Source organism: Chelonia mydas, chromosome 7 (genome assembly GCF_015237465.2).
Source record: "Chelonia mydas isolate rCheMyd1 chromosome 7, rCheMyd1.pri.v2, whole genome shotgun sequence".
Taxonomy (NCBI): Eukaryota; Metazoa; Chordata; order Testudines; family Cheloniidae; genus Chelonia; species Chelonia mydas.
Window position 1 is genome coordinate 3,612,184 of NC_057853.1, and position 25,769 is coordinate 3,637,952.

The following is a 25,769-nucleotide window of genomic DNA, read 5'->3' on the forward strand; positions in this document are numbered from 1 at the left end:
TATCCAACTTCCATTAAAGTCAACAGAAATAGTCCCATGGACCTCACTGGCAGTTGGATTTGTTTCTTTGTCACTAGCACTGTCACTACCCCAAATACAGCATCCTTATTCAAAGTCTTTGATCTGAGACCCTTCCTTCAGGAAACAAGCATTTAATCACTTCCAGTATTGATAGCTCTGGACATTCACTACAGCCCACCTACTGACTACATCTTAAAGCAATCCAGTTTAGTTCTGCATAAAAACATGTTAACCCATTCAAAGGGAATAGCTGAACAATTTATTTTACAGAGACAAGGGATTTGAGAGACAACTCAGGATATAGATCAGATATATAAACGGCATCTTTACAATTGAGGAAGGAAAACACAGGCTAGCAGAATTTATTGGCTAGTTAAATTCAGTACGGTACAGCATTAAATTCTGAGTCACGTTTACTAGACATATCAGTAGCAGTACAGCAGTAACCACATCTGTCCCAGTATCAGCGCAGTAGTGATACTATACCAAACACACTGAATTAATCTTTCAGTAACAGATAAGAATTATTTTAATGAATAATTCACCAAATGGGTTTAACAAATATATTTCTAAGTATCCTACATTTCCCTACAAGCACTAGACACACCAAACCATAGCCTCTATTGATAGTGATAGGATTTACATGCTGAGGCTGTAACCCTGAATTTAATACTAAATTTGCAAACAGGGAACTGTATGTTTTTATATCCTTATGTCCTATTTACTTTGAATAGCCATAATTCGTAGATTAAGGACTATGCACTGCATGTCTTAAATAGAATGGACCAAATTCCAAAGTCCTTAGTTAGACACTGATCCTGCAAATATTTTAGCATGTGGTTAATTTTAAGTATATGGATATTCCTCTAGTTAAGCAGGTGTATAAGTGTTTGCAGGATTGGAACTTTAGTTTATACTCTGGCATTCTCACACTGAAACCATGACTGAGTAAAAACCGATCCAGGACCATGGAGTCTGGCCCTGTGCGTATATTGTCTTACTAGCTTAATTTTCTTTTTACTTAGTATTGTTGACATTATTTTTAGGGTGAACAATGCTCTTAGTATGTTTTACATTTTTGCTTCTCGACATAAAGTGAAACTGACTGATTTGAATCAACGGCAGTTTTGATTTGCCTTTTAAAACAGTGTTAAAACCAAAGCAGAAGATGGAAAATGAAAGATTAACCTGAAATATAGAGACTTTGGGGGACAGGGAGGGAAAGGTAGATGGAGGAACCTGAGATTCATAATGATGAGTGGGGAATGTAAACCATGGTAATTCCGGGAGTGATTTATTTCATCACATTCTCACATTGCCTTATTATATACAATGGGTCCACTATTTCTTATACACATAAGGGTATGGTGCCTCTTATTTGATAAAATTACTGTCTTGTTTAGAATTCCAGCGTCAGAACAACTCAATTTTTCTTCACACCTTTCATAAGCTGTTCATGACAATGCTCTGCTCAGATAAGAGGTGCCCTCTACCACAGATATACATTTATTTTAAAATTACTCATCTATTCACAAGGAAAAGCTCCAATGATGTATGTGTGTGTGTTTGTTGTGAGTTCTTTTTTAAATTTAGGAATAAAATGTGTTCTCCTTTCTATTTTCAGGCATTTTTTTCTGGCAAGTATATACCTGTTTACTCCTTTATATCTTCGGAAAAAAATGAAATATCTCTAGGGACATGCTGCCAAGAAGTTGAGAATCTCAAAGGCTACATTAATCAAGTAAGATCTGTGCTTTCAACACTTCACAACTTTCACACTGCAAAAAATGTCAAGAAAGAATAAAAAAATGCATTCTTCTCAGGAATCTTGAAGCCTGTTAAGGGATATTTGTAAGAAAAATCTACAAAAGATTATGTTCACAGATAAAACACTTTCCCCATGTCACACTGTCTCAAAGAACAAAATGGTCCCTGGCAGTCTGACTTGGTGGTCAGCTGTCAAAGTGAAATTTAATTTAGCAATAACAATAGACAAGGGATGTCAGTATAAGTACTTGATAAAAAATCTGAAGAACTTGCTGAATGAAATGGCCTTAATATAAATTGCATCCACAATAAAATCTAAATCTGACAAACCAAACTACAGAAATACTGCACTGCAGATGAATTATGAAAACTATAATATAGTTTTCCTTTTTAAAAAAAATCTTTCTTTCCTCTCTCTTATCATTGTCAAAGGTACTACTCCCTTTAAAAAAAAATGCCCAACTGTCTAGTTGGTCTTAAGAATTTGATAACTTCCCCCCAGACAACAGCTGCCTTGTCACTGGTCTGCATAGCGCAGAAAATTACTAAATGAGCCTTCACTTAGAGAATCTCCCATAATTTGTTGGATTCTACTTAATATTTTTCTATTCAATTACAGTTCAGTAACTAAAAGCTAAATACATTTCAGAATTGGTAGCCCAGCTGCCTCTCCAGCTTTAGGGAGCATTTCAATTACATTTTTAGGAAAACAATCATTTTGGCATTGACTGCAGATTAGCAATTTATGCATTTTGTCTGAGGAATATGGCTCTTAGATAGCTCATATCTTCTCTGCGTGCCTCACTGGTCCCTCTTCCTCAGGCTACATGAGCACTGGCAAAGCACGCATGGCCCTGTTGTGCTTTAAAGCAACACATGAAAAACTCTCAGCTCTAAAACTATGCGTTACAAGGGATGTGTACACATCTCAACACCCTAAGACCTCAAAAGCCATTAGATTTCATAGGCAGAAAAGGATCTCCTGTCCACTACCAATAATTCAACCAAAGATGTTTCTGGAGGTATTAGAATAGCTCCAGTCAAGTGATAAATGAGTGACTAGTATTATCAAGCCATTAGCGAAGTCCAATGAAAAAATAAAAAAAGCAGTGCATGTCAGTTAATATTTCAGACAGCAGGGCAAGATACAGCATTTTACATAGGTATTTCTTAAGGAAATAAAAAATCCACTGTAGCAGGATGGTAGCTGGAGAGGACCCAATTTATTTTATATGTTGTTATGCTGAAAGGTGTTAATGGCTGCCAGCAAGCATGTCTTTGATCTGAAGGCAATAACAAACCTCATTAAAGTTGATGGGCATGATAGCCATCCTTTATTCAGGCTAAACAGAAGAACCAATTAAGCTCCTCTGTGGAATAAAAGAGCTAAAACAATAGAAGCCACCACTGAAGGCATTGGGCTACAAGGGAAGGCCTGAGCAAGAATTAACTGAGGGAGAATAAGAGGGCTTCTCCTAGGGACTGACTGCATGTGCTGATTGGTTGCAGCTATGTTTGTCTGTCTGGGTTTTAAAGGCAAAAACCAACCTGAGAGCAACGAGAAAGCCAGTGAAGCAGTCATGAGCATGGCCCTGAGAGGAAGCACAAACAGAGCTCTGTGGGGCACAGGACTGCCTGGGAAGGCAGGCTTGGAAATTGGGAGCAAGAAAGCTGCCTGCTATTGTTTGTTCCTACTGTGTTCAGGGAACCAGATCATTGTGTACATTCTTTGTAAATAAACAGGATTGCAGCAAATAAATGCCTGACTCACATCATCAATTTTTCCTCCTAAAAGGAAACAACCCAATACGGTCTCATATATTGGCTAGCCTCTCTGTCTAAGAAGCAACAATATGAAGGCTAAGTTCAGGACGCTGTCAGACTTTGTTTGCACTACAAATGCTTTAACAGTATAGCTATACCAGCAAAGCCCCCGAGCGTAGACTCAGCTTATGCCAACTGAAGGAGGTATTTTGTTAACATAGTAACACAACCTTCCCAAATCCCATTTTAAAGATAAGCTGACAAAAGCACTCTGCTGACTGCATAGCTGCATACACTGGGGGATTTGCTAGAAACGCTATGTCCATTAAGGGGTGTGTTTTTTTCTCACCTCTGACTGATAAACAACAAATGCCAACTATGCCAATAAAGCTTTGGAATATAGATCTGGCCTCAGGTTTCCATAACAGAAGGATGTTTTTTAAAGGTGAGTCCCTCAAGTTCCATGTGAGGAAAATCCATTCTGGCCCCCTCTGCTGCTGGAGGGAGACAGGGGCTGAAAAACAGATTGCCTTAGAAAGCTTAAATCTTTACACTGGTGAAAAACAGCTTCTGGGCTAATCAGACCCTAAAAAGGAACTTCACAGCAGGTGATCAACAGGTAGATGTTAATCTAGCTGATGAGAATTATCAGAAAGGATTGGAGAGGCTATTGAGGCAGGGGGATAATTGAGCCTGTCAAACACACTTCCCTTTCAATTAAACGAAAGATAACACTCACAAACAGCTTTTGAATCAATTTCCATTCTCATTTCTGCTACCCACCCTCTCTGAGCAGGTCTATTTTCAGATAAATATAAATAATTCGACCCTACCGGAGAGTTCACAAACCTTACAAGGATCAACTGGATGATGGTTTTGAAGTTGTGAAAAAGGAGACAGCTTCACATGGGAGCATTAGGAATGGAAACTGAACAACAATACGGACAGGAGGCTTTCAGAGTTTTCACTTTTTATTTTTTTAAACTCAGCAGGGCTCTCTCCTTCAAACACTGTCAACCCCTTGGGTGCACAAGCACCGTGGTAGCACCAAAGATTTGAACAGAAAGGTATGAAGAAGCCACAGTCTTGAGATCCTTCAGTTCCTTCCACCTAAGACAACAATATACTGGTGCTGTACATGGGATATTGTAAAGGGTTCCTTGTTTATTATCCTCAACTGGCACCACAGCCAATTTGTCCAGTTCAAAATAAATAGAGAGCTTCTGAGACATTCTCATACGAACAATATGTATTGGATACCGCAAACAGAGGTGGCAAACAGGCATTTCAGAGGGAGAAGCTGCTACTCTCTGCTTGCAGGTAGCAGGACTTGGTGAGTGGTGCATCTGGATGGTCTGTGGTTGGGTTTGTTTGGTTGACTGGTTTGTTTGTTTGTTCTCTGTGTATGAGTTGTGTAGCTTGAGCTGTGAGCCCTGAGTAAGCTGGGAGGCCACTAGGCTGTAGCCCTTGGAGTTTTGATCAACCCAGCTGTCTGAAGTCTCTAAGTGATTAATTGCTCCCTGGTGGTGAGGTCTGGAGCTCAGCTGAGCTATGCAGGGAAGACTTGGTATAAAAAGTCATTTGCTAAGTGAACTTGAGAACCATAAACAAAGGCAGCGAACAGGTGAATTTGGAAGGAGCAATTACATGTGTTATCAAGATGGCCAGCAACAGAACAGTGCTGGTGACCTGCAGCCTATGTGCCATGTTCTCTTTCTTCCTATGCATGAAATGAAAGTTAGTGGCTCTGCTTGAGGAAAAAATTCTTGAATTGGAGGGGGCAAAGTATGATAAAACTGAGAATCAGAGAAGCTGCAGAATTCCTAGACAGCCAGGTTTGGGAAACACCAGTACCCCAGGTTCAAGAAAGAATGGAGCTGACCACCAAGGAATTGGAGAGAGAGGAAGTCAGAGAGGAGACCTAGCAGATCGTAACCAACAAAGGCAAGAAGTCACAGCAGCTGAAGATGGATGAGGATGGGCAGACTGTAGCCACCAGAGAGAAGAGGACCAGTTAGAAATTTCAAATCAATACCAAGTCCTCATAAGGATGGAAGCTAGGCCCAATCTGTAAAGAAATCAAACTCATCCACAAACAGTTCTCCAACTGTCCACAGAAGACAGATGATCTTTGTTGGAGTTTCAATACTCAGAAAACCCGAAAGAACATTCTGCAAAGGACAGGAGGACAATAAGAGTGTGTGCTGCCTTCACAGAGCCAAAACACAAGAAGTCATTCTAAGATTGGCTAGACTTCTGAAGTTGACAGGAAAGGATAGGAATAAATGGTAAATTTTCAGAATGGAGAGGGGTAACTAGTGGTGTTCCCCAAGGGTCAGTCCTAGGACCAATCCTATTAAACTTATTCATAAATGATCGGGAGAAAGGGGTACACAGTGAGGTGGCAAAGTTTGCAAATGATACTAAACTGCTCAAGATAGTTAAAACCAAAGCAGACTGTGAAGAACAAAAAGATCTCACAAAATTAAGTGATTGGGCAACAAAATGGAAAATGAAATTTAATGTGGATAAATGTAAAGTAATGCACACTGGAAAAAATAACCCCAACTATGCATACAATATGATGGGGGCTAGTGTAGCTACAACTAATCAGGAGAATGATCTTGGAGCCATCATGGATAGTTCTTTAAAGACGTCCACGCAGTGTGCAGCAGCAGTCAAAAAAGCAAACGGGATGTTAGGAATCATTTTTAAAAAGGGATAGAGAATAAGACAGATAATATCTTATTGCCCTTATATAAATCCATGGTACACCCACATCTTGAATACTATGTACAGATGTGGTCCCCTCATCTCAAAAAAAAAAAAAAGGAGAAATACTGGCATTGGAAAAGGTTCAGAAAAGGGCAACCAAAATGATTAGGGGTTTTGAAAGGGTCCCATTTAAGGAGAGATTAAAGAGGCTAGGACTTTTCAGCTTGAAAAAGAGGAGACTAAGGGGGGATACGATAGAGGTGTATAAAATCATGAGTGGTGTGGAGAAAGTGAATAAGGAAAAGTTATTTACTTGTTCCCATAATATAAGAACTTGGGGCCACCAAATGAAATTAGTGGGCAGCAGGTTTAAAACAAATAAAAGGAAGTTCTTCTTCACTCAGCACACAGTCAACCTGTGGAACTCCTTGCCTGAGGAGGTTGTGAAGGCTAGGACTAGAACAGGGTTTAAAAGAGAACTGGATAAATTCATGGAGGTTAAGTCCATTAATGGCTATTAGCCAGAATGGGTAAGGAATGGTGTCCCTAGCCTCTGTTTGTCAGAGGGTGGAGATGGATGGCAGGAGAGAGATCAATTGATCATTATCTGTTAGGTTCACTCCCTCTGGGGCACCTGGCATTGGCCACTGTCAGTAGACAGGATACTGGGCTGGATGGACCTTTGGTCTGACCCAGTATGGCCATTCTTATGTTCTGAAGGATCCACTGATGATGGTTCATATCAGCACTAATGACACTGTGTCACAGGATATCTCACAGATAGTAGATGACTTCAGAGAACTCAGAAGTGTGCTAAAGAAGAATCCAAGCAATCTTTTCTGAGCTCCTTCCTCCCACACAAGTGAAGGAAGAGTTTTGTGGAACATTGGTCCACCTTCTATGGTGAGAGGGGGCCGTATAGTTTGGATGGCTTCCACCTCAGTAGAAAGGGGATCAATCTCTCAGGGATAGGCTAGCTAGAGTAGTCAGGAAGAGGTTAAACTAATAACAAAAGAGTTAGGTAAAAAGAAGAAATATATGAGCATTCACTTAGCACAAAATCCATATGCTGAGAACAAATTAATCAAGGAACCAAAGGACCCACAGAGAAGAAATTCTTTAATTATCTATGCACCAATACTAGGAGCCTGGGTAAAGAGGGGAATCGGAATTGCTCATTTATGAGCATAAATTCGATCTAACTGGTATTATTAAAACCTGATAGGATGATTTACATGATTAGAATGTTAAAATCAATGGTGATAACCTATTTAGGAAGGATCAAGTGAGCAAAAGGGGGCGTGGCACTATATGTCAAAATGGCATTACCTGTTTCCAAGCCACTGATAACTTGGAACAAAATGATCTTGAATGTTTATGGATCAATGTCCTAACAGATAAAGCACAAGATAGGCTACTAGCAGGTGTCTGCAACAGACTACAAAATCACACTGGGGGAACAGGATGACCACGTTCCTATCTATAAGGCATAGGGGGAAAAATGTGCATGATTGTGGGAGACTTCAATTTTAGTTACATATTCTGGATGTCTTCTCTGTGCACAATATTTTAAAATTCTGCATATTTTATTAGTCAAAATAACTCAATATAATTATACCAGTTTCAATTATTTTGGTAATTTATTTTAAAATACCTGCCAGCAAGTATGGCTGTAACAATACAGACAACAAAAAAGATTCAGGAAATGTTTTTTGACAGATAGATTCCTTACTAGGCATAATAATTCATTGAATCTACAATTCAGAAACTATTTCCTGTACTCCTCAGAAGCAGTGCACAGACTTGGGGCAGTCAGGGTAATGGAGAAGCTGAGGGAGAGAGAAGTAATTGCTGGGAAGAAGCCAGGGAGTAAACCTGGAGGACTGTTGGGTGTGGGTGAGAGATGTATGAAACAGATTTGGGGGGGAGGGTTGTTGGGGAGCCTTCCCCCATGCAGATCCTGGCTGACCCCTAGCTTCTCCCATTCAGTCAGATACATCTACCCCGTCCCTGTACACCCAATCCCCTTTCAGTCAGGCTTATCTGCACGTCCTCATGTGGCCCTGCACACCCACTCCCCTGTGCCCTCACTCAGCCAGGCATAGCTGCCCCTGTCTCCATGTGTCCATGCACCCCCACTCCCCAATTCAGTCAGGCATAGCTGCCCCTTTCCCCATGTCCCTTCTCTTCTGGCAGCATATCATCCCCCAGTGGGTGAAAGGTATAATTGAAGCGTCCCTTCACCTCCCCGTCAGAATCAATTATTCTGGGGGTGGGGAAGAATGTGCAGGGGACATTAATTCTGCACTTGCACAGTGGCACAGAATTCCCCCAGGAGTAGATGTCTCATGCTGCCAGTACTAAAACATCCTTGGAATTTCTAAACATTATAAATGACAATTTTCTAACTCAAAAAGTGTTTCAGCCAACATGGGGGAATTCTTTATTAGACCCTGTCCTCACAGATAAAAAGGAAACAATCAAAGAACATAAAATTAATGATAGCTTAGGTATAAGTAATCGTGACTTGATCATATGTATAATGTGCAAGCAAAATAAACTATATACACATATATATATATATACTTGTGCTTTAATAGGGCCAGTTTCATAAAGGTTGAAATAATTATGAGCCAAATAAGCTGAGAGGAAGAATTTAATCAAAAAAATGTGAATGATAATTGGAAATCATTTACGAATACCTTACTATATCCCCAAAAAGCCAGAATCCCACAACTGAGGAAGAAGGCTGTGCTGATTGACAAAAAACATCCTGATTTGGAGGGGAAGTGAAGGCAACTATAAAAAGTTTATTTTATATATATATATACACACACACACAAATGGCAAAAAAGGGATGTTGATAGTAATGAATATAAATCAGAAGCTAGAAATTGTAGAAAATTGATAAGGGAAGCAAAAGGACACAAGGAGAACTCTCTGGCCAGCAAAATTAAGGACAATCAGAAGAAAGTTTTTAAAAATAGTAGGGACAAAAAGAATCCTGATAATGGTACTGGCCCATTAGTAGATGGAAATAGTAGAATCATGCATAATAATGCAGAAAAGACAAAAGCGTTCAATAAATATTTCTGTTCTGTATTGCAGAAAACAGATGATATAGTTTCATCATATGGTGATGACAGCACTCTTTCCATTCCACTTGTATCCTGGAGGATGTTAAACAGAAGCTACTAAAGTCAGATATTTTAAAATCAGCATGCCCGGATAACTTGCATCTAAGAGTTTTAGAAGAGCTGAGTGGGGAGTTTACTGGACCATTCAGTTTGGTTAATAAGGATAATAGCATTGATGTAATAGACTTAGTCTTCTGCAAGGTGTTTGATGTTAATCAACATTTTGATTAAAAAACTAGAACAATATAAAATTAACATGTCACACACTAAATGCATTAAAAGCTGGCTAACTGATGGATCTCAAAATGTAATTGTAAACAGGGAATCTTCATCAAGTGGGTGTGTTTTCAGTGGGGTCCCAGAGAGATCAATTCTTGGCCCTACAAAATTTAACATTTTTATCAGTGACACAGAAGAAAACATGAAATCATCACTAATAAAGTTTGCAGATGACACAAAAATTGGGGAGTGGTAAAAAATGAAGAAAATAGGTCACTGATTCAGAGCAATTTGGATCACTTGGAAAACTGGGAACAAGCAAATAATATGCATTCTAATATTGCTAAATATATACATCTAGGAACAAAGAATGTAGGTCATATGGGGGACTCTATCTTGGGAAGTAGTGACTCTGAAAAAGATTCAGGAATCGTAGAAGATAATGGACCGCATATGAACTCCCAATGTCCAGCTGTGGCCAAAAGAGCTAATGCAATCCTGGGATGCATAAACAGGGGAATCTCGAGTAGGCAAAAAGAGGTTATTTTACCTCTGTATTTGGCACTGTTGCAACCACTGCTGGAATATCATGTCCAGTTCTGGTACCCGTTATTCAAGAAGGATATTGACAAATTGCAGGGGGGGGTCATAGAATAGCCATGAGAATAATTAAGGTTTCAAAATAGCAGCCGTGTTAGTCTGTATCCGCAAAAAGAAAAGAGTACTTGTGGCACCTTAGAGACTAACAAATTTATTTGAGCACAAGCTTTCGTGAGCTACCGCTCACTTCATCGGATGCATGCAGTGGAGAATAATTAAAGGATTGGAAAGTATGCCTTATAGTGATAGATTCAAAGAGCTCCATCTATTTAGCTTAAGAAAGAGAAGGTTAAGAGATTTCTTGATTACAGTTTATAAGTATCTACATGGGAAACAAGTATTTAATAATGGGTTCTTCAGTCTAGTAGAGAAAGGCGTAACATGATCCAATGGGCTGCAAGTTGAAGCTAGAGAAATTCAGATTGGAAATAAAGTGTAAATTTTTGACAATGAGGGCAATTAGCCATTGAAACAATTTACCAAGGGTCGTGGTAGATTCTCCTTCGCTGACAATTTTTAAATAAAGATTGGATTTTTTTCTAAAAGATATGCTCTAGGAATTATTTTGGGGAAATTCTATGGCCTGTGTTATTCAGGAGGTCAGACTAGATGATCACAATTATCCCTTCTGGCCTTGGAATCTATGAATAACACATGTGGTTCCAGCATACTCTGCTAATTTAATGCAAAAAAGGATGTCAGGTAATATTCTCCAGCCTGTTCCTATGAACCTATTTTATTCCTACTCCTAAGTACTCAAGAAAAGCTGTATTTTCATGTTCCTTTTAAATCAGTGCGTCTATATGATATTCACTAGCGGATATGGAATGTCTATATTAAAGAGCATTCATACAGTCACATAATTTCCATCTTGGACAGCAAAAATAATAAATGTAAAACTGACAGAACTTCTCCATCAATAGATGTGAAAAAAACTGAATAAATTATACACATTTAGGAAATAAATATTTCTGAGAATAATAGGCTGAAGAACATTATGGGTAATGGCTGTACACACTTGAAACTTGCATCAGAATTGTAAATATTCTAAAAGCAAGCTTCAGCTTGTATATATTGTGATATTGTTTGTGAAAGGGAAGGGAATGAGGTTCAGTATATTTAAGAGGAAGAAGAGAATGACATGATGATTATGAAGAGCAAAGATATTTTTAGTATTTAAAAAAAGATGCAAATTGATAAAGGACTTCCTTCTCCAGGACATTCAATTCAGCACATTCATGAAATGTTAGAGAAATGAATGACAAATTTTAGTCTTAATTTAAAAGTGCTTTTTGAAGAGTGTGTATATTTAAAGAAAGGACAAAGCAACTTTAAAAAGTTGAACATAAATGGAAAAATGACTGGCTAGCCAATAGAAAAATGACTTCCTAGCCAACAGCATTCCAATGAAGCTTAACACATGAACAGTAAATCCTTCATCATCCCACAGCCACATAGCACGAAGTCTTTTTGTCTTATTATTTTTCAGGCTGTAAATGTGTGGAGTCCTGGGGTTCAATCCTGTAAGCTGCTGAGCACTCAGTCCCCAATGCAGCAAAGCAATGGAACAACTGATGTGCTTGAAGTTAAGCACCTGCTTAAGTACTTTGCTGCATAGGTAGTTAGAGTGCTCATGATCTTGCAGGACTGAATAGATCTGATCAAAAATTTTCCATCAGAACATTTTTCCATCAGAAAATATTGTTTTGTCAAAATCAAAACATTCCACAGGAACATGCTGGTTTAGACGAAATTAAGTTTTGGGAAAAAAATGAAAAAAGCATTTTGATAAAGTTGAAACATTCTGTTTCGATGTTCGAATGTTTCGAGTTTTTGTTTTGAAATGGATAGTCATTTGTAATTTATCGTACATTATAAAAACAATTTTTTAAAAGCCAAAGTCAAAACAAAGTGTTTCAATTTTATTGAAATGGAAATATTTCAATTGACTCAAAACATTTTTTAAATTTAATTTCATGGGAGAGTTTGACTTTTTTTGGTTTTATTCCAATTCAGAACAAAAACAAGTTTCAACATTTCAGAATTTCCCATGGAGCAGAAATCCAAGTTTTAACCAAGTCAAGCTTAACACCTCTTGTTACCTTAGGGACCGCCTCACCTGTTGAGACACAGATTGCCTTCAACATCTCTTCTCCTTCAGAATAATGGAACTGCTTACCTTAAGGGTGAAGCATGTCAGTGAAATCCTGGCCTTGTTGAAGTGAATGGCAAAACTCTCATTGAACTCAATAGGACTAGAGACAGCTCTTAAGAGATGGCAAGCTTCCTCAAGAGCCACACCAAGACTGCGGCGTTCATCCCTGCAGGACCTAATACAGATTGCAAACCACACCACATTTTGTTCCAACTGCAACAATCACTTCTTCAACCTCAGTTTCATGCACAGTATCACATAAATATTAGCACATTTTTCTATTTAAAAACCAAATAAAAAACAGAAAATATAACTTTTCTAGAGAAAGAATGGAGAGAAAACTCTGTGTAACAGAAGCTTACCCCATGGGCTGAAGAGCCTGCGGCTAAGCCCATAGGTGCTGGAACTACGGGTGCGGGGTGCTGCAGCACCCCCTGACTTAAAGAGGTTTCCATTATATCCAGGGTTTACAGTTTGGTTCAATGGCTCTTAGCACCCCCACTATAAAAATTGTTCCAGCACCCCTGGCCTCGCCCACTTTGATTACAGGATGAATCCCACCTACATGGAATCCAGTCGGTTCCATTATAAAACAAGCAGGAAGTTGCAGTGAAAGGGGGAAAACTCAGGAAGCTGTGGTGTAATCTGCAGAGACCAAGGAAAGCTCTCCAGGCAGGAAGGCCTGGGAGAAGAAAGAGAAACCTTGGATTGTGTGGACTTCTGAATAGACTTTGTTGCAGGGGCTGAGTTTTATTTACAGTTTATTTTATATTAATAAACCCAGTCCCCAAGGAGGGGTATTTTTTGACCAAGAAAAAGCCTGAAGTTTATGTGAACAGTCTAAGAGGGGAAACTGAGGCAGGTTGCCTGTAGCATGACCATAGGTTATGAGGAGGTTCATGGGAGACAGCTGGCTTGGTTACACTATCATTTATAAAAAATCTCTTTGTTTATTTTTATGCTTTCAAAGATGCTCAGGTATCATTGTGAGGGTGTGATATAAGAACTTAGAACAAAATTTTAAAACTATACACAAAATATTTGTTCCCAAAGAATATTTTTTTCTTGTATGTGACTCAATGTCAACACAACTGCTACAAAAAGTCCTCTCTATTCTAGCAGTGCTTATTAAACATTCCAAATGCATACATGTTTTTCTCGATGGGTTATCCATACTGTATGCTGTCATTTTTAAAGACACAATTGTAGAGCAACCAAAGCTTGACAGCACTCCCATTGTTATTTCCCCCATCAAGGTGCAAAGCATGAAACCGTCCTTCCAGTTAGAGGGTGGTGGTTTTGAAATTGCTATGGAACTCTGATTGTACGGTATAGCAGCTGCCTCTGTGGAAACTCTGAAAACTTAATTTATTTCCTGGGTTACAATACTCAAGGTTGGTGCTATTTCTTGTTAGATAGTTGAAGAGCCAGGCAAATTATATTGATTTATTACAACTAACCACACAGGACTTATGTATCACTGTCTACAGAAAAGAACCTATTAAATGATTTAACTGATCACATTACTGAATGTAAAAGGTGGCACACTTCACTGATTATGATCAAGCATAATTGTTGAGGTAGTACATTAAAGGCTTTTGTATAGCACCATTGGTTAGGTTAGTCACAAAATCTGAGTCAATAGGATTTCTTGTTTCTTAAAGAATGAATGCAGAGTTTCAATGTCACAGTTTAAAAAATCCAAAACACAAAAACTTTCCTTTGAAAATTTCTGACCCACTATCTACTTGAACGTTACCTTCTTACATCAGGAGTACTGCACGGCATAAACCTGGCATCCGGGGCAAAAAATCATAATTCACAAAAATAAATAAGTCAGTACTTTTAATGTGGATCTCTTTTCCATACCACAAATCTGTTGTGTTGGATTCCTCACTATCAGGATCCATAACACTCCCAACCAGTAACATATACCTAGTCCTGGCAATTGATGCAATTGCTTTTCCCAATCCAAATCTCTACAGTTGCTTCATCTTGTGCTTTCACCACAACGAAAGTAAGAGACTTAGCAGGAGAGAGAACTGAGACTGAAGGCGCTAGCAAAACTGTGTTTCTTAAAGAGTAAAACTGCCAATACCTGCTCTCTGTCCTTAACTCCCATTCGGGGTTGTTCGTTTGATGAAGAGAGAACTGCACATAACTTAGCAGTGACTGGGTAATCATCTCACTGGGGGAATTTCTGTAGCACTACAACGGGGATGCTGCTATGGAAAATGGCTGTAATCATTGCTCCAACAACAGTTCATCTGTGGAGCAGCTTTCACTTAGGGTCACAACATCAGACTTTGCATTTTGCGTCTAGCTTACATCGATGCTATCACGGATGTGGAGGGGAGGATTAGACTCTATTTGCAACCTCTCTATGCTTTTCAGAAATGTTAGACTCTTCACCTGAACTTTGCGCTATAATCTTCCTTCCCTTATAAATACCCATGAGATGGGGGGAATACTTGTAAAATCAGATTAATTCTTTAGCACCAGCTAATTGTACATTATGGCCCAGAATATTTTGTGGGTGGCCTGCTAGGGAACAGTAAATCAGACAATACTACTCATGTATTTGTTGCTATCTTAATTGCTGTTAAATAGTAAGAACTTTTTAAACTGTTTTACGCTAAGATTATCAGCAGTGACAGAACTCACATGGAAAGGGCGCAGAATAATTAAAAACTATCACCACAAAACTGCAGCAAAACAAGGAACATGAACAGCTCCAGTTGTGCTGGAACACATACTTCTGACCCGGCTCCCTGCTTTGGAAGAAGAGAAGGCGGCTCAGTAACCTGGGCAAGGTTGTTGACCCACCCTTTCTTCTTCCAGAGCAGGCCTGGAAGCAGAAGTGGAGGAGACAAGAATGCCATCCCCTCATGCTGCCACCTCAACCTCTTCCACTTCCAGGCCTGCCAGAAGGAGAGATGACAGCTCGGTAGCCTGGGTTTCCATCTCTCCTTCCAGAAGACAGCTGAGGGTCCCCTCAGATTCGGTATAGGTTACTGAGCTGCCATCTTTTCCTCTGGAGGAGGGAGCCAGGTCCAGGCAATTTTGGCACTACTTTTTTAAGAACTCGAACATTGATTGTGAACAAGATTTAAACTCCAGCATAAGGGAATAACTGGATATTTATTCTACAGATGGATGATATAAATACAAGAGAGCAGAATAGATTTACTAGATTTTTCCTTGGGTTTGTTTCCAAGCCTTGATGAAGTTTACTACACAGATTACACAAGCAGAAATGAGTATGAATACATACATTCTCGGGGTTTCTCTGGCAAGCCATATTCTAATGCAGAATACAGAAACACAAGAGGTACTTCACAAGTTACGAAAATACAACACAGCTTTTATATTACTTCTACTAACAGACATGTCTGTTAGTACAAGAAAAATATTTCTATTATCCTAAGACCTAATGAATTGTGTGTATACAAATATATCTTATAGATTTATTTTCTAAGAAATTACAATTTAATAATGCAAAGACATTGAGATTACACACACAAAACTGTATTTGGGCTTAAGAGGGTTGTAAACATGGGAATGTTTATTTGGGGTCATTTTAAGTAGAAATGGACAGACTTTCCCCAGCAAACTGACTTTGCCTACAAATTTTGATAACGCCAGATGTTTGCTAATGTTGTACAAACAGAAGTCATTAAAATTTATTGCTATGAAAACCAGACACCTTTTCAGGATTGGCATTAATATGCAAAGACACAAGATTTGACCTATATCTATCCAGCAACCAGAGTCAAACTTCTACTAGAAAATTCAAATAATTCTAATTAGACTGAGCATTAATCCTAAATTAGATCTGGACACAAGCCAAAATTACAGCATTAAGCCCATGTCATTTGGAAAGAGGGTGCAATCAGCATTTAGTGATTAAACTTCCTAGGTTTATGATTTGAAGAAGGTGGTCTTCTGGGGAAAATGACTTCTATTAAACATTTTTATCTTACATGGGAATTGCCATACTGGATCAGAACCGTGCAACATCTATTTCAATAGCCTGTCTCTGACAGTTGCTAGTACCAGACGAAAGATGCAAGAAACCCTGCAATAGACAGTAATGTGATAACCTGCCTTGAAAGAAAGTTTCTTCAACTCTGTTCATTAGAGATTGGCCTATGCCTTGAAGCATGAGAGATGGGGATGGGACACAAGGAGTCTTCCCTGATGCCTTCGTTGTACCTCATGAAAAGAAAAGGGACAGTCAAACTCCCATCACCTGGGAGAGCTCTGTCCATGACTCCCAAGATCACAAATTGCCCTTAAAGGGAAGGAAGAGGCAAGGCCATGGCCCCACCCTCCTCCTCTACACTAGCCTGCAGAGCTAGTCAGGAGCACTGTTGGAACTAACCTGAAGGATAGTTCATCTGCAAACTTCCCTGCATAGAGACCTAAGGGATAAGCTGTCTCTTAGGGCACTGTTCCTTCATATGTTACATCTAGAACAATATGGCTCTGAACCATCCATTACTAAGAGCTGTGGCTAACGCCCTGAGTCTCTGTCCTGTGTTCTAAGGAACCATTAGACAAAGCTGCCTCTCCAACAGTACCTTAACCAGATTATGGCTGTAAACCAGGGTCAACTATGGTCACTATCTGACAGTGTGTGTTTATGGTTGGGAAATTACACCACCGTCAACTGTGGTCAGCCTTCTCAAGCCTGGTCATATCAAAGCACAGTTGAGCATGACAACATAACTTTTGACCACTAAAAAGTGCAACATAGCCATGGATAATTTGAGCCAGCCAAGATTTACCTATTGTCTCTGTAGTAAAATATAAAAGGGTCACCTTCAGTGAATTAAATTAAATGGACAATAAATCAAGCAGCAAAACTGCATACCTATTGTGAATAGCTTAACTGTTTGTTGTATGTAATAGAATCCAGAGGGGGAAAATCTGTGCACTATACTATGCATGTGGAACTTTGTCCTTTTTGATTCTCACAATAAATACCCACCACACACACACACACGCCCCAACTCTAACTGATTCAGTGTTTCCCTGACATCTGTAAAGTTTTATAAATTTAAACTAAATTAGTTGCCACGTGAATGCTTCATAGTAATTCTCTCAAAAAATATAGAAGCTTTTCTATTTTCATTGTACCATGCAGTCCTGCATGATCAATTTTCATCATTTCAAATTCTTTTTCTGTTTTTCCTCCATGCTCATCTGATCAAAGAACTTTCATCAGCATCCAAGAGTACCATAAAGACTTCAGAAGACTCATGGTCCTACTGCAATACTTGCAGTGAACCATATTCCTCATCCTAATAGATAGCCACCCTAGGATGAAGATGAGAGAAGCATCCCTCTGCTGGTGCCATTGTCAGTTGTTAGCACTGAGATATCAAAAGCCATTCATCACCCATTCTCTCCCCTCTGCTTCTCCATTCCCCCTCCAATTCATTTTTATACTGCCATTCTAATGGATGAAAAGCCTTTACACGCTTTAATTAAAAACCCCAAATCTCTCATCTAATTTTTTTAGTGGCTACATAACTTCAAAAAATAAATTCAAATGACACCACAATTATCAAGATGAGAAGCGCACAAGTATTTTAGTGCACAATGAAACAGAGGCCAGAGAATATCTTTATATAGGATTAGCATGGGAGAGGTATGATTGGGGGCTACACAGCACTCTGGTTGGAGAGGACAGCATGAGTCATTTTTGAGTTCTCTTTCTACGACCCAGAATTTAGGATTATTGTTATAAGTCTCCTATGTTTGGTTCCATATTATCAGTAGGAAAATGCAGTATTTTTTTTGGAATTTGAAAGCATTACTTTATCTGATTTCAGGAGTTTTTGAACTGTCTCTTCAAAAGGAGCCTTGGAATCTAAACCTGATTTAAGGAGCCACATCTATAAACCTACAGTGTAAAACAGGCAGCTGCAATTTAGATGTCTGAGTGCAGAGCTGAGATTCCGGCCACCCATCAACTCCAGTGATTTTCTATGTGACCCTAAACACATGACTAAGGGTACATTTACACTGCAATTAGAAACCTGCAGCCGGCCCATGCCAGCTGACTCAGGTTCACAGGGCTCAGGCTAGGGCTGTTTAATTGCAGTGCTGACATTCAGGCTTGGGCTGCACCCCGAGCTCTGAGACCCCCCTGACCTCACGGGGTCCTAGACCTTGGACTCCAGCCTGAGCCCAAACATCTACACCACAATAAAACAGCCCAAACCCCGAGATCCTGACTCAGGTGGCATGAGCCAGCCACGGGGTTTTAACTGCAGTGTAGACATACCCTTAGGAGTCAAATGGGCCTCTAAGGCATGGGCCACTGAGGGCAGCAAACATTGCTCCAGCTGAAACTCTAAGTCACTGTGCCTGACAAAAGCACAATATCTTCTGGCATGCCAAGGCATACAAGGGAAGCATGGTTACTGCTACTCCACTTTGAGACTCTTCCACTCCCTCCGCTGGGAGCAGCATTAGGAATCAAATGGTGGCTGGCCCCTGGGCATGGAGCTCCTTATGCTCTCCCCACACTTTGTGCACCCAAGCAAATTGTGTTTTACTCAGAGGGCTATGTCCTCCAGGTCTTACCCAAACAAAACATAAGGACTATAGCATCAGGGGGAAACTAACTGGATTTAGACAAACTTTTTGGGCGATAAGAGTTGTTATCAATCAAAATCCATAACACATTTCAGTCAAATAAGTATTCAGAATACTTTTGAGAAGCCTGCCAGGGAACGTACAGGAACAATTCTTATGACCATTTCTTACTGCATTTTCACTATCCACTTTTTAGAAGTTAAATGCCTTTGGTTTGTCACTTGCAAAATCTACAGAAAATCTCAAACACAAATGATCCGGTGCATTTCCTCTGTATTTCAGGAGGGCAGAGGTTGTGCATTCCCCAGGTGTGTCAGAGAGGCCAATTCCCTGCAACACAGCAGGGAAGGACCAGCAAGAGCTATTTTATTATTTATTTGTACTTTTGTAACACCAAGTGTCCCAAACTGAGATCTGGGCCCCAGTTGGGCTAGATGCCACTCATACACATAGCAAGAGACGTCCCTGGTCCAAAGAATTTACAGTCCACATAAACAAGAGATTATCTCTATTTTCCAGATTGGAATTCAAGCACAGAGGGTAAAATTTTCAAGCACCTAAGTGACTTAAGCCCTTAAGTCTCACTGACTTTCAATGGCACTTAGGCATTTAAGAGAGTGTTACACCGAGATATTAAGTAACTTCCTCAAGATCACACAGAAAGCCTGTGGCACTGAGTTCATGTCTCCTGTATCCAAATTCACTGCCTTAACCATAAGACCATCCTTCCTCATAGAATATCAGGGTTGGAAGGGTCCTCAGGAGGTCATCTAGTCCAAGGCCCTGCTCAAAGCAGGACCAATCCCCAACTAAATCATCCCAGCCCGGGCTTTGTCAAGCCTGACCTTAAAAATATCTAAGGAAGGAGATTCCACCACCTCCCGAGGTAACGCATTCCAGTGTTTCACCATGCTCCTAGTGAAAAAGCTTTTCCTAATATCCAACCTAAACCTCCCCCACTGCAACTTGAGACCATTACTGTCATTACTGAGACCATTACTGTCAACTTGAGACCATACTCATTCTGTCATCTGCTACCACTGAGAACAGTTGAGACCCATCCTCTTTGGAACCCCTTTCAGGTAATTGAAAGCAGCTATCAAATCCCCCCTCATTCTTCTCTTCCGCAGGCTAAACAATCCCAGTTCCCTCAGCCTCTCCTCATAAGTCATGTGTTCCAGTCCCCTAATCATTTTTGTTGCCCTCCACTGGACGTTTTCCAATTTTTTCACATCCTTCTTGTAGCGTGGGGCCCAAAACTGGACACAGTACTCCAGATGAGGCCTCACCAATGTCGAATAGAGGGAAATGATCACGTCCCTCGATCTGCTGGCAATGCCCCTACTTATACAGCCCAAAATGCCATGAGCCTTCTTGGCAACAAGGGGACACTGACTCATATCCAGCTTTTCGTCCACTGTAATCCCTAGGTCCTTTTCTGCAGAACTGCTGCCGAGCCAATCGGTCCCTAGTCTGTAGCGGTGCATGGGATTCTTCTGTCCTAAGTGCAGGACTCTGCACTTGTCCTTGCTGAACCTCATCAGATTTCTTTTGACCCAATCCTCTAATTTGCCTAGAGCCCTCTGCATCTATCCCTACCCTCCAGTGTATCTACCTCTCCTCCCAGTTTAGCGTCATCTGTAAACTTGCTGAGGGTGCAATCCACGCCATCCGCCAGATCATTAATGAAGACATTGAACAAAACCAGCCCCAGGACCAACCCTTCGGGCACTTCACCTGATACCAGCTGCCAACTAGACATGGAGCCATTGATCACTACCCGTTGAGCCCAACAAACTAGCCCATACTTCTTTAACTTGCTGGCAAGAATACTGTGGGAGACCGTGTCAAAAGCTTTGCTAAAGTCAAGGAATAACATGTCCACTGTTTTCCCCTCATCCACAGAGCCAGTCATCTCATCATAGAAGGCAATTAGATTAGTCAAGCATGACTTGCCCTTGGTGAATCCATGCTGACTGTTCCTGATCACTTTCCTCTCCTCTAAGTGCTTCAGAATTGATTCCTTGAGGACCTGCTCCATGATTTTTCCAGGGACTGAGGTGAGGCTGACTGGCCTGTAGTTCCCTGGATCCTCCTCCTTCCCTTTTTTAAATATGGGCACTACATTAGCCTTTTTCCAGTCGTCAAGGACCTCCCCCGAACGCCATGAGTTTTCAAAGATAATGGCCAATGGTTCTGCAATCACATCCGCCAACTCCTTTAGCACTCTCGGATGCAGCGTATCCGGCCCCATGGACTTGTGCTCGTCCAGCTTTTCTAAATAGTCCCGAACCACTTCTTTCTCCACAGAGGGCTGGTCACCTCCTCCCCATGCTGTGCTGCCCAGTGCAGTAGTCTGGGAGCTGACCTTGTTCGTGAAGACAGAGACAAAAAAAGCATTGAGTACATTAGCTTTTTCCACATCCTCTGTCACTAGGTTGCCTCCCTCATTCAGTAAGGGGCCCACACTTTCCCTGACTTTCTTCTCGTTGCTAACATACCTGAAGAAACCCTTCTTGTTACTCTTAACATCTCTTGCTAGCTGCAACTCCAAGTGTGATTTGGCCTTCCTGATTTCACTCCTGCATGCCTGAGCAATATTTTTATACTCCTCCCTGGTCATTTGTCCAATCTTCCACTTCTTGTAAGCTTCTTTTTTGTGTTTAAGATCAGCAAGGATTTCACTGTTAAGACAAGCTGGTCGCCTGCCATATTTACTCTTCTTTCTACACATCGGGATGGTTTGTCCCTGTAACCTCAATAAGGATTCTTTAAAATACAGCCAGCTCTCCTGGACTCCTTTCCCCATCGTTATTCTCCCAGGGGATCCTGCCGATCAGTTCCCTGAGGGAGTCAAAGTCTGCTTTTCTGAAGTCCAGGGTCTGTATTCTGATGCTCTCCTTTCTCCCTTGTGTCAGGATTCTGAACTCGACCATCTCATGGTCACTGCCTCCCAGGTTCCCATTCACTTTTGCTCCCCCTACTAATTCTTCCCGGGTTGTGAGCAGCAGGTCAAGAAGAGCTCTGCCCCTAGTTGGTTCCTCCAGCACTTGCACCAGGAAATTGTCCCCTACACTTTCCAAAAACTTCCTGGATTGTCTGTGCACCACTGTATTGCTCTCCCAGCAGATATCAGGGTGATTGAAGTCTCCCATGAGAACCAGGGCCTGCAATCTAGTAACTTCCGTTAGTTGCTGGAAGAAAGCCTCGTCCACCTCATCCCCCTGGTCCGCTGGTCTATAGCAGACTCCCACTACAACATCACCCTTGTTGCTCACACTTCTAAACTTAATCCAGAGACTCTCAGGTTTTTCTGCAGTTTCATACCGGAGCTCTGAGCAGTCATACTGCTCTCTTACATACAGTGCAACTCCCCCACCTTTTCTGCTCTGCCTGTCCTTCCTGAACAGTTTATAACCATCCATGACTGTACTCCAGTCATGTGAGTTATCCCACCAAGTCTCTGTTATTGCAATCACATCATAATTCCTTGACTGTGCCAGGACTTCCAGTTCTCCCTGCTTGTTTCCCAGGCTTCTTGCATTTGTGTATAGGCACTTGAGATAACTCGCTGATCATCCCTCTTTCTCAGTGTGAGGCAGGAGCCCTCCCCTCTTGCGCTCTCCTGCTCATGCTTCCTCCCGGTATCCCACGTCCCCACTTGCCTCAGGGCTTTGGTCTCCTTCCCCCGGTGAACCTAGTTTAAAGCCCTCCTCACTAGGTTAGCCAGCCTGCTTGCAAAGATGCTCTTCCCTCTCTTCGTTAAGTGGAGCCTGTCTCTGCCTAGCACTCCTCCTTGGAACACCATCCCATGGGCAAAGAATCCAAAGCCTTCTCTGCAACACCACCTGTGTAGCCATTCGTTGACTTCCACGATTCGACGGTCTCTACCCAGGCCTTTTCCTTCCACGGGGAGGATGGACGAGAACACCACTTGCACCTCAAACTCCTTTATCTTTCTTCCCAGAGCCATGTAGTCTGCAGTGATCTGCCCAAGGTCATTCTTGGCAGTATCATTGGTGCCCACGTGGAGAAGCAGGAAGGGGTAGCGGTCCGAGGGCTTGATGAGTTTCGGCAATCTCTCCATCACATAGTGAATCCTAGCTCCTGGCAAGCAGCAGACTTCTCGGTTTTCCCGGTCGGGGCGGCAGATAGATGACTCAGTCCCCCTGAGGAGAGAGCCCCCGACCACCACCACCCTCCTCCTTCTCTTGGGAGTGGTGATCATGGAACCTCCATCCCTAGGACAGTGCATCTCATGCCTTCCAATCAGCGGAGTCTCCTTCTGTTCCCTTCCCTGCAGGCCCTTCCTGCCTCAGGGCCTGCAGTAGTGTTTGTGGCTTCGGGACTACTCTGCAGGTTGGCGTGGCAGTTTATATTCCTTCCTCCCCAGCCCCTGGAAACCCATTATTTCAAACCTGAGTACAGTACTCAGGCTGGGAGCGTGGCACATCACACACATGCTCCTAATTTTAAAACAGCAAAATCTTGATCTAAAAGACCTGGATTCTAGCATGCAGGCCAGGCTTCATCTAAGAAGATATTTTACTGCTATGGAGTTAAAACCCCTTTGAAAGCCTAGAGTTTATAATGGAAACAATATAACAACTTTAATTATCAGAGTCCTAGTGGACAACCCATACCATGCAATAAATCCTTTTTGTTTAGTAGTTTGATGGCAGAGTTCAAATGTTTTTGGAAACAGCCTTTTTTTCCACGAAACAAAATTTACTGAGTTAAACTTGGAGGGAAAATTAGTTTGGGAGTCTTCCTCTGCCAGTAAATATAGAAAAAAGTGCAAATTAAGCAGTTTCTAACATCAGTATGTCCAAATGCTGTGTTTTAAAGTTATGCAACTGTTCTGACTACTCAAGGTAACAGTTAAAAAATCTAGGTGAACAAGGTGGAATAGATTATTGACTAGAAATCCAGTAAATCATGAAGTCAAATAAAAGGTATGACTGAGGCATCCAAAACAAAACCAGTGTTAGGACCTCACAGGAATAAACACATGTACAGTGTGTGCTAAGTGAATGCCAAGACCATAAATTAAAAGTCTTTCAATTACGTGCGTCTGAAGAATATACCTATTAAATCAGAAGATCCTCCCCAGCTGAAGGCAATCAAGAATTTCATGACTTATAACAGTGGGGCAGTCTAAAACAGACTTTATATCTAGTCCAAGATGCAGTGTTATCAAAATCTGTAGAGACAATATGCACTTTTTATTAGTAAAAGATAATCTCTTAGAAGAAAATGTACAATGTCTGCTTTAGAAGGCCATTGAAAAAATGAAAAAACTAAAAATAATTGTATTTATTTCCTTTTAGCACGAGAAGTGGCAATTTCCTGACGCAAGACTCTAGTGTATTAGAATAGTGTACTGAAATCACAAGCAGGAAGAATCTTAAATTATTAAATAACCTTACTTTGGAATCCCTAACACTGAACATTAAATCTGTTTCATCTTTTGGTCAAAGAATCTTTACAGGTCCAAGAAGAACATATGATAGACTGGCTTATGCCTTGTGAAGTAAGCATTTTCTTGCTGCAATGGACAGGAAGCTTTTCAAGCTTCTGTGTGCTCTATGGGTGGTTGCAACTGCTGATAAATGTAAGAGTAAAATGAGAGAAAAATCAAAAACATTATGAGTTACAACGAAGGAAAAGGGTGATTTTTCTTGTGAGAAAAATAAACAGAGAGAAGTAGAGAGAGATGAGAAAAACATCATCAAAAGTAAAAGGCTTAACTGCTCCCGACCCCTGGGGAAAAGCTCCAGAAAAGTGGGGAGCTGTTAGGAAGCAGAAAAAACAACACGTGAGAAAATCCAGATGTAAAGTGACAGATAGTTAACGCTTCAGTCTAGCTCTGATATTGAAAAGTTCTAAAGCACATAACAAAAGTGGCATCTACTATATATCTAAATAGACAAAGATGTACAAAGAAGAAAAAACTGCATTTGCTAGTAAAAAAAGTCTGTTAGAAGTGCTTCAAGTTATAGACAGAAAAGTTTGCTGCTTTGGACAAGGATAGACTAGGACTGATCAAGCATGCAGCTTCTCTGACTACTCAGGAAATTAGCAGAGGAGGGCAAAAGAGGGCACTATTTGAAGGATAAGAATTACTAGAAGGGAGTCAGCAATCTGAACAAAAACAATTTGAAAGAAACAATTAGAAACTGGCACATATCCCAAATCAATAAATGGAAGTTACTGTAGGGCACAGAGTATAACGGCCATGTAATGAAAACTAAACTGCAGATAACTTAGCACTGGGCACACAGATGTCCCTTTTAGATTTGATATGATTGTCAAAAGGTCAGCCACCAAAAACCCCACCAAAGATATGCCTTTTAACCTATCACTCTTCTGCGATATGGCATTCCGGGTCCCAATCCTACAAGGTGCTAAGCACCTCCAGAACACATGCAACATCTTGAAGAATTGGGCCATATGTGAGAAAAGATTTCACCTTGTTGCTATATTGTTCTATATGGGTCTGATCCAAAGTCTAATAAGTCAATAGAAAAACTCCCACTAACTTCAAAATGCTTTGGGTCAGAGCCTATAGAAAGAGTTGTATCTCTGAAGCAGGAACCAAAACCAATGTAATGGCCTGATTTTCAGAGGTGCTCATCACCATCCTTATTTGATACAAAAAAGGGGGAACATAGTAGTAAATAGTCAGTGCGTCATGATGGGGATGAAACATGCAATTCCCATTAGCATTAATGGCAGCTTACGATTGTACTTTAAATACCTCACCAGAGAGGTGACTAACT

General features: G+C 40.7%; 1 protein-coding gene across 21 annotated transcripts in view; it reads right to left on the reverse strand.

The window, feature by feature from the left end:
* The window catches only part of FHIT (fragile histidine triad diadenosine triphosphatase), a 1,053,300-nt gene that overhangs the window by 904,156 nt on the left and 123,375 nt on the right, over positions 1-25,769 (reverse strand). For 5 of the 21 annotated variants that reach the window (XM_043552279.1, XM_037904141.2, XM_037904136.2 and 2 more), the window contains one exon: positions 12,403-12,553. The exons of the other annotated variants lie outside the window; for them this stretch is intronic. The gene's annotated coding sequence lies outside the window, so the exon portion shown is untranslated. The remainder of the gene's footprint in view (positions 1-12,402; positions 12,554-25,769) is intronic. 21 annotated transcript variants of the gene reach the window in all.